At 46.9% G+C, this 9,189-nt stretch overlaps 1 long non-coding RNA gene across 1 annotated transcript in view; it reads left to right on the forward strand.

Moving 5' to 3' along the window:
- Window positions 1–8,740, forward strand: part of LOC148443106 (uncharacterized) — a 29,245-nt gene extending 20,505 nt beyond the window's left edge. The window contains exons 2-3 of the long non-coding RNA XR_015875749.1: window positions 8,057–8,335; window positions 8,666–8,740. This is a non-coding gene — a long non-coding RNA (uncharacterized LOC148443106). The remainder of the gene's footprint in view (window positions 1–8,056; window positions 8,336–8,665) is intronic.
- The last annotated feature ends 449 nt before the right edge of the window (window positions 8,741–9,189 follow it).

A 9,189-nucleotide genomic window follows, 5' to 3' on the forward strand; every position in this document is an offset into this window, starting at 1 on the left:
CTGCTACAAACAAATGAGTACAAGCACGCAGCTGCTGACGCAGATCCCTGGACAATCAGCCATCTCTGTAATCCTATAGTCACGCAGAATGGACGCGAGAACTGAGACACTGGCGCCATATTCTCTGCGCACGGGGTCACAGATGTGGGTTCCGGACTATAGACAGACAGTAATTAGTTAGACAATGTCTAGATAGACACCAGATGTTAGACAGTTAATAGTTAGACAAGGATAAAAGTTTGACAACAGACAAAAGTCAGACACACTAAAGTTAGACATGTAAAAAGTTCGACAGATGCAAAAGATCGACAGGGTCAAAAGTTCGACATTAAAAAGATCGACACAGAAATGGTCGACACTTTATTTGTTGTTTTTTAGGATTAGGGTTAGGTTTTAGGGTTAGGCACTTACTGGAGGGTTAAGATTAGGCACTTACTGGAGGGTTAGGGTTAGGCACTTACCCCCAGGGTTAGGGTTAGGCACTTACCCCCACGGTTAGGGTTAGGCACTTACCCAGACATTTAGGGTTAGGCACCAAGGGGAGGGTTAGGTTTAGGGTTTGGGTGAAGGTTAGGGCTAAAAAAATAATAATAATCAACCATTTTTGTGTCGACCATTTTCATGTAGAACTTTGGACCCTTTTGTACCTGTCGAACTTTTTAAATGTCTAACTTTAATGTGTCTAACTTTTTTCCCTGTCTAACATCTGGTGTCTATCTATAGACATTCTCTAACTAATTACTGTCTATCGCTTATACCACACCCACAGATGTAGACAGATGCAGTCATGACACGCCCCCCGCATTTTGCTGACACTCCCTGTTACCTCCCACCATACGGCCTCTGTCTGTTAATCACTTGGGAATAAATCCTCAGTACAACCGTGGTCACTGTGTCTCTCCGAGGACCTTACAGCACTACAAACCCCCGCATGCAAGGTTTGCCGGATATAACATACCTGTTTGCATTAGGGGTGTGCACCGGCCACTTTTCGTGTTTTGTGTTTTGGTTTTGGATCTGGATCTTTCTTCGTGTTTTGGATCTGGATTGGTTTTGCCAAAACCAACCTTCCGTGTTTTGGGTTCTGGGTTTTGTGTTTTGGATCTGTATTTTTTTGAAAAAAAGCATAAAAACAGCTAAAATCACAGAATTTGTAGGTTTTTCTGCTCCTATGCTATTATTAACCTCAATAACCTTAATTTCCACTCATTTCCAGTCTATTCTGAACACCTCACACCTCACAATAGTGTTTTTATGTCCAAAAGGTTGCACCGAGGTAGCTGGATGACTATGCTAAGCGACACGAGTGGGCGGCACAAACACGTGACCCATCTAGGCGTGATACTGCAGTGGCAGACAGGATGGCAGTTTGAAAAACTAGGCCCCAAACTGTACATAATGCAAAGAAAAATAGAGGTGCAAGATGGAATTGTCCTTATGTTGTATAACACTTTAACAAACCAATCATTTCAGCGCCAGGGTCTGCCACACAACTGTGGCTGAAATGATTGGTTCATTTGGGCCCCCACAAAACAAGCTGGCAATTAATCTGTCCCTGCACAAACTGGCTCTACGGAGGCAAGATGTCATCCTCATCCTCCTCATCCACCGATTCCTCACCCTCTTCAGTGTGTACATCCTCATCCTCACAGCGTATTAACTCGTCCCCACTGGAATCCACCACCACAGGTCCCTCTGTACGTTCTGGAGGCTGGTCTCCCTGGAAGAGCTGATAATTCATTTTGATGAACATCATCTTCTCCACATTCTGTGGAAGCAACCTCCTACGCCTTTCGCTGACAAGGTTCCCGGCTGCACTAAACACTCTTTCGGAGTACACACTGGAGGGGGGGCAACTCAGGTAAAATAGAGCCAGTTTGTACAGGGGCCTCCAAATTGCCTCTTTTTCCTGCCAGTACAGGTATGGACTGTCTGACATGCCTACTTGGATGCTTTCACCGATGTAATCCTCCACCATTCTGTCAATGGTGACAGTATCATATGCAGTGACAGTTGACATGTCAGAAATTGTTGCCAGGTCCTTCAGTCCGGACCAGATGTCCAAACTTGGTCCTGCCTGCCCTGCATCACCGCCAGCGGGTTGCTTAGGATAGCTAAGTTTTTCCCTGGCAGCCCCAGTTGCGGGAGAAAATGAAAGAGCTGTTGACGTGTCACATTCCGCTTCAGCTGACAGTGTGTTCACCAGCAGGTCTTTGCACCTCTGCAGGCTTGTGTCGGCTGGAAGAGAGACACCACATAGGCTTTAAACCTAGGATCGAGCACGGTGGCCAAAATGTAGTGGTCTGATTTCAACAGATTGACCACCCTGGAATCCTAGCAAAGCGAATGAAGGGCTTCATCCACAAGTCCCACATGCCGAGCGGAATCGCTCCGTCTTAGCTCCTCCTTCACTTTCTCCAGCTGCTTCTGCAAAAGCCTGATGAGGGGAATGACCTGACTCAAGCTGGCAGTGTCTGAACTGACTTCACGTGTGGCAAGTTCGAAGGGCTGGAGAACCTTGCACAACACGGAAATCATTCTCCACTGCGCTTGAGTCAGGTGCATACCCCCTCCTTTGCCTATGTCATAGGTGGATGTATAGACTTGTATGGCCTTTTGCTGCTCCTCCATCCTCTGAAGCATATAGAGGGTTGAGTTCCACCGCATCACAACCTCTTGCTTCAGGTGATGGCGGGGCAGGTTCAAGAGTGTTTGCTGGCGCTCCAGTCTTCGGCACGCAGTCGCTGAATGGCGAAAGTGGCCAGAAATTTTTCGGGCCACCCAAAGCGTCTCCTGCACGCCCCTGTCGCTTTTCAGAAAATTCTGCACCACCAAGTTTATTGTGTGAGCAAAACATGGGACGTGCTGGAATTTTCCCAGATGTAATGCCCGCACAATATGGATGGCGTTGTCAGATATCACAAATCCCCAGGAGAGTCTAAGTGGGGTAAGCCACTGGGCGATGATTTCCCTCAGTTTCTCTAAGAGGTTGTCGGCGGTGTGCCTCTTACTGAAACCGGTGATTGGTGACGCTGCTGCTGTTGCTGCGTAAGGTGATACATCTACCCAGTGGGCTGTCACAGTCATATAGTCCTTAGTCTGCCCTGTTCCACTTGTCCACATGTCCGTGGTTAAGTGGACATTGGGTACAACGGCATTTTTCAGGACACTGAGGACACTTTTTCTGACGTTTCTGTACAGTCTCGGTATCGCCTGCCTAGTGAAGTGGAATCTAGACGGGATTTGGAACCGGGGACACACTACCTCCATCAATTGTCTAAATCCCACTGCACTAATGGCGGATACCGGACGCACATCTAAAACAAACATAGCAGTCAAGGCCTCAGTTATACGTTTTGCTTCAGGATGACTGCTGTCGTACTTCATCCTCCTCGCTAAGGACTGTTGGAGGGTCAATTGTTTAGTAAAAGTAGTGGTGTTCCTACTTCCTCTCTGGGATGATGAACGACTCCCAGCAGCAGCAACAGCAGCAGCGGCAGCAGTAGGCGTAGCAATGCAGGATCCTCCGGAGGAATCCCGGATAGGAGAGTCAGTCATGCCAGTGACATGGCCTGCAGGACTACTTCCGATCCTGACTAAGGAGGAAATTGACGAGGAGGGAGTTGACGGTGTGGTTTGCAGGCGCTTGGATACAACAGGACAACGGGATTTAGGTGTCCCTGGACTGCTTACGGTCTTAGCCAAAGTTTCTGAACTTGACAGTAACTTTTTATGAACGCGCTGCAGGTGCCGTATAAGGGAGGATGTTCCTAGGTGGTTGACGTCCCTACCCCTACTTATTTCACCTTTACATATGGTACATATGGCAAGACAGTTGTTGTCCGGATTTGGATAGAAATATTGCCAGACCAAAGAGGTGGAATGTTTGGTCTTCTGCCCAGGCATGACCGTGATGGGCTTTTTCATCCCACGGACAACAACTGTCTCCCCCGGAGCCTGATTTAAACAAACCACATCACCATCAGAATCCTCCTCGCCAACTTCCTCCTCAGCGCCAGCTACACCAGTATCCTCATCCTGTTGTACTTCAACAGTGACATCTTCAATTTGCATATCAGCAAGTGGACTGTGGGTGCTCCTTTCAGCACTTGCAGGGGGCGTGCAAATGGTGGAAAGAGCCACCTCTTCCCGTCCAGTGCTGGGAAGGTCAGGCATCGCAACCACCACCACACTTGGACTCTCCTTGGGGATTTGTGATATCTTCTTAGAAAGCACAGTTCTTCGCTGTGCTTTTGCCAGCTTAACTCTTTTGATTTTTTTAGTGGGAGGAGGGCTTCCATCGTCATGTGAAGCTGAACCACTAGTCATGAACATACTAGGGATCGACCTTAGCCGTTCCTTGCCACTCCGTGTCGTAAATGGCATATTGGCAAGTTTACGTTTCTCTTCAGCTGATTTAAATGTTTTTTTCAAAGTCATTTTCCTGAACTTTGTCATTTGGGATTGTATGTGCCCTCTACTATGACATTGGGCATCGGCCTTGGCAGACGACGTTGATGGCATGTTATCGTCTATGTCATGACTAGTGGCAGCAGCTTCAGCACTAGGAGGAAGTGGTTCTTGATCTTTCTCTATTTTATTTTTATCGGAGAAAGTTTGGTCCTCCATATATGTTATATCGATTTGATATATACGTGCGGCTAAACACAGAAAATATTTTTTTATTTTTGCTGGAGAGTAGTGCACTTTGTGGGTTACACCACCCTTTAAGAAATGAGCCAGCCGGCTCTTTACTTATGGGACACAGGCGCGCGCTTGGCGCTGCTCCTTTGTTGATGCACGTGCGGCTACTGCGCACACAATTCACAAACACAGAAAATATATTTTTTTTGGTTTGGACTGGAGTGTACTTTGGGGGTTACAGCACCCTTTAACGGTCAAGCCAGCCGGCCCTTTACTTATGACACAGGCGCACGCTTGGCACTACTTTGTTAATGCACGTGCGGCTACTGCGCACACAATTCACAAACACAGAAAAAATATTTTGTTATTTGGTTTGGAGTGTACTTTGGGGGTTACAGCACCCTTTAATGGTCAAGCCAGCCGGCCCTTTACTTATGACACAGGCGCACGCTTGGCACTACTTTGTTGATGCACGTGCGGCTACTGCGCACACAATTCACAAACACAGAAAATATATATTTTTTTGGTTTGGACTGGAGTGTACTTTGGGGGTTACAGCACCCTTTAACGGTCAAGCCAGCCGGCCCTTTACTTATGACACAGGCGCACGCTTGGCACTACTTTGTTGATGCACGTGCGGCTACTGCGCACACAATTCACAAACACAGAAAATATTTTTTTTTTTGGTTTGGACTGGAGTGTACTTTGGGGGTTACAGCACCCTTTAATGGTCAAGCCAGCCGGCCCTTTACTTATGACACAGGCGCACGCTTGGCACTACTTTGTTGATGCACGTGCGGCTACTGCGCACACAATTCACAAACACAGAAAATATTATTTTTTTTGGTTTGGACTGGAGTGTACTTTGGGGATTACAGCACCCTTTAACGGTCAAGCCAGCCGGCCCTTTACTTATGACACAGGCGCACGCTTGGCACTACTTTGTTGATGCACGTGCGGCTACTGCGCACACAATTCACAAACACAGAAAAAATATTTTGTTATTTGGTTTGGAGTGTACTTTGGGGGTTACAGCACCCTTTAACGGTCAAGCCAGCCGGCCCTTTACTTATGACACAGGCGCACGCTTGGCACTACTTTGTTGATGCACGTGCGGCTACTGCGCACACAATTCACAAACACAGAAAATATATATTTTTATGGTTTGGACTGGAGTGTACTTTGGGGGTTACAGCACCCTTTGATGGTCAAGCCAGCCAGCCCTTTACTTATGACACAGGCGCACGCTTGGCACTACTTTGTTGATGCACGTGCGGCTACTGCGCACACAATTCACAAACACAGAAAATATTTTTTTTTTGGTTTGGACTGGAGTGTACTTTGGGGGTTACAGCACCCTTTAACGGTCAAGCCAGCCGGCCCTTTACTCATGACACAGGCGCACGCTTGGCACTACTTTGTTGATGCACGTGCGGCTACTGCGCACACAATTCACAAACACAGAAAAAATATTTTGTTATTTGGTTTGGACTGGAGTGTACTTTGGGGGTTACAGCACCCTTTAACGGTCAAGCCAGCCGGCCCTTTACTTATGACACAGGCGCACGCTTGGCACTACTTTGTTGATGCACGTGCGGCTACTGCGCACACAATTCACAAACACAGAAAAAATATAATTTTTTTAGCACTTGGGGGGAGCACCCCTGATGGACAGAGCACCCCCTGGACAACACTACAGCACCCCTTTAGTACTGGGACACTGCACAGGACTTTGGAGTGGACACAGCCCCTATGGAGAACTGACTGCACAACACAGTCCAGCCAGCCCCTATGGACTTTGAAGTAGTGGACACAGCCCCTATTAACAACAGCAGCACAGCACAACACAGCCAGCCCCTATGGACTTTGAAGTAGTGGACAACAGCAGCACTACACTACACTACACTACACAGCCCTAACTCCCACCCTCCCTCTTCACTGTCCACAGCCGAGTGAGAAAATGGCGCCGACGCGGGTACCTTATATAGGATCCAAAACCCGCGAGACTCGGAAGGCGGGATGATGACGTTTTGCCTCGATTTCAGATCCGAGTCAGGCGGGAAAAGTCGAGCCTGACTCGGATCGGACTCTGATCGGGGGGGCTCGGGGGGGCTCGGATTTCAGAAATCCGAACCCGCTCACCCCTAGTTTGCATTATACGATATATTGATAAGTGGTAACTCATGGAGCCCAGATACTATCAATAGACAATAGTAATTACATCTAATACACTGAACAAGAATGACATAGGCCCTCATTCAGACCCACTCGCAAGTGGGCGTACGCACGTTCGCCGTACGTAAAAAAATATTTAAATTCAAGCACTCGCTCGTTTTTTCCTACGCAGCTAAAAATCCGCCCCAAACTCAGGCGACCCCTCCTCTGACTAACGAGCGTGCCAAATAGCGAGCGTACATCCCCGAAATGGCTTGAAGGGAACGCACGCACAAGTACAAACAGGAAGTGGGACTGTCAGATTCCGATGACCTGCTCGTTTTGTCTGCCTACCTCCCTCAATCGTATCATGCCAATCAATGTATCAATTAGCTTAATTGGTTTTTTTTTTCAACACAATGCAATAAACTTTAATCTTGTCCGTGTTTGTATTTGCTCGCAGAATACGTACGGCTAAAACCTTCGCTTTTATTGTTCCAAAGACATGTTAGCCACAATTAAACAATTGTTCTATTTGTTTGTCTCCCCACAATTTTTCTGTGGTTCATTTCTTTATTTAAATTTGCTTACGCATGTCACTGCATCAAGCCTATCATAACTCTCAAGAGATTTGTGGCCCTGTCGAACACATGACTCATACACTAACCAATAGAATTTGTCCTGTTAATTTTCCAAATACATTAGCCAATCAAATTTTTTTGTGGTGCTTTATTAAAAATATTTTGTCAAAAAAACACCATTGCCATCATGAGATCCGCCGCATTCACCAGGCGCGAACTGCTGGTGCTGACGGAGGTGATGGACAGGCGGATCACCAGTCAGCCTCCACCCATCTCCAATAGGCGCAAGCGTTCCGCATATGCGGAGGTACGTCGACGCCTGCGCTCCTTCGGCTCACGCCGACATATTGGCCAGCTGGAGCGCAGGTGGTCGGACCTGCACCGGCGGACGCCCCGCTTGCTGGCATGCTTTCGCATGCAGATTGCGGAAAGTAAGTGTTCTGGACTGTGGTTTTCAAGTTTATCTTGTGGGCCCTAACTGCGTGTGCATGTTTTCATGTCTGTCCTATTGAGTCATTGTAGTCATATCTGCATGTGCATGTTTTCATGTCTGTCCTATTGAGTCATTGTAGTCATATCTGCATGTGCATGTTTTCAAGTCTGTCCTATTGTGTATATATATATTTTTTTGTTTGTTTCCTGTTGAAACTAACAACAATTTTTTGGTCATTTTTTAGGGGCACAGCAAACACTACGGCGGCATCGCCACACAAGACGCCGGTCCCGGCCCCTCTCTCCAACCCCCAATTCCTCTATTCCCCCCTCCTCCCCAGACCCTGTGGCCGAAATTTCTGGCCTACTTCCCCTCCAGCCCAATTCCCCCTCTCCTCCATCCGTCCCTCCTCCAAATACCCCCTCCCAGGATCGCGAAAACACCTTGCCCCTCGGGTTGGGGAATGTAGCCACCACCGGGGTGGTGCAGGGAGTGGCTTCTGGCTCTCTCGTTTTGGAGAACGGTATGTTTTTAAAGTTTATTTTGGACACCACAAACTGTTTGTATGTAATCATGTGTCGTCCCCATTTTTTTTGTCTTTTTTTCGCCTTAGGGTATTTTTGGGGGTTGTCTTTACCTGTTCCTGCTGATGTCACCATACACATATCACACCTGTGTGCCTTTTTTTAGGGCCCTTGTATTTTTGGCATACGACATTTTGGGGTTCTGGGTTTTATCCGTGTAATTTATTTTTGGCCCACAAGCTTGTAAGTTTGTGTTTGCTTGTTTTTTGTTTTTTTACAATGTTGCTTCATTATCGATTTATTAATCCCCAAACTTTTGTCACCCACAGAGGAACAGAGGCGTCGGGAACAGATTGTGAATTGTGTGGGCCGTATGCGGGAGCAGGTCACCGGGCTAATGCAGGGCCTTGACCATCTGTTGGTCCTCCTTAGGAATTAGTTTTTGTTTTTTTTTCTTTTACAAATTGTTTCTTAATAAATCTGTTTAAAATCAAGCTCTGTCTCATGCGTTTGGAGTAAATCCAAGATTCTTTACACTGACATAAGTAGACTCTTCAAGCAAGGTTTGCCCCAGAATCTCACTACAGATTGGGTGTTGTATTTTTAATGCAAACAGGCACAAGAAACACCTCCCAGTACCAATGTCATTTTCCTTTTTTGTGGTGGTCAACATGATAGTTTACACCATTTTTCAGGTTCCTATTTGGTGGCCAAACTGCTTAGGACAATCTTACGAAGGCAACTGATTGTACACGATTCCTTGTTGTGTTGGTTAGTACCCCGAAAACATATTACATTTTAGCTCCACTTGCTTCATTACTGGGTTACCCCTTAGGTAAAATTAACGTTTGGG

Source organism: Taudactylus pleione, unplaced genomic scaffold, assembly GCF_031769625.1.
Source record: "Taudactylus pleione unplaced genomic scaffold, aTauple2 ptg001334l, whole genome shotgun sequence".
In the NCBI taxonomy this organism is placed as follows: Eukaryota; Metazoa; Chordata; class Amphibia; order Anura; family Myobatrachidae; genus Taudactylus; species Taudactylus pleione.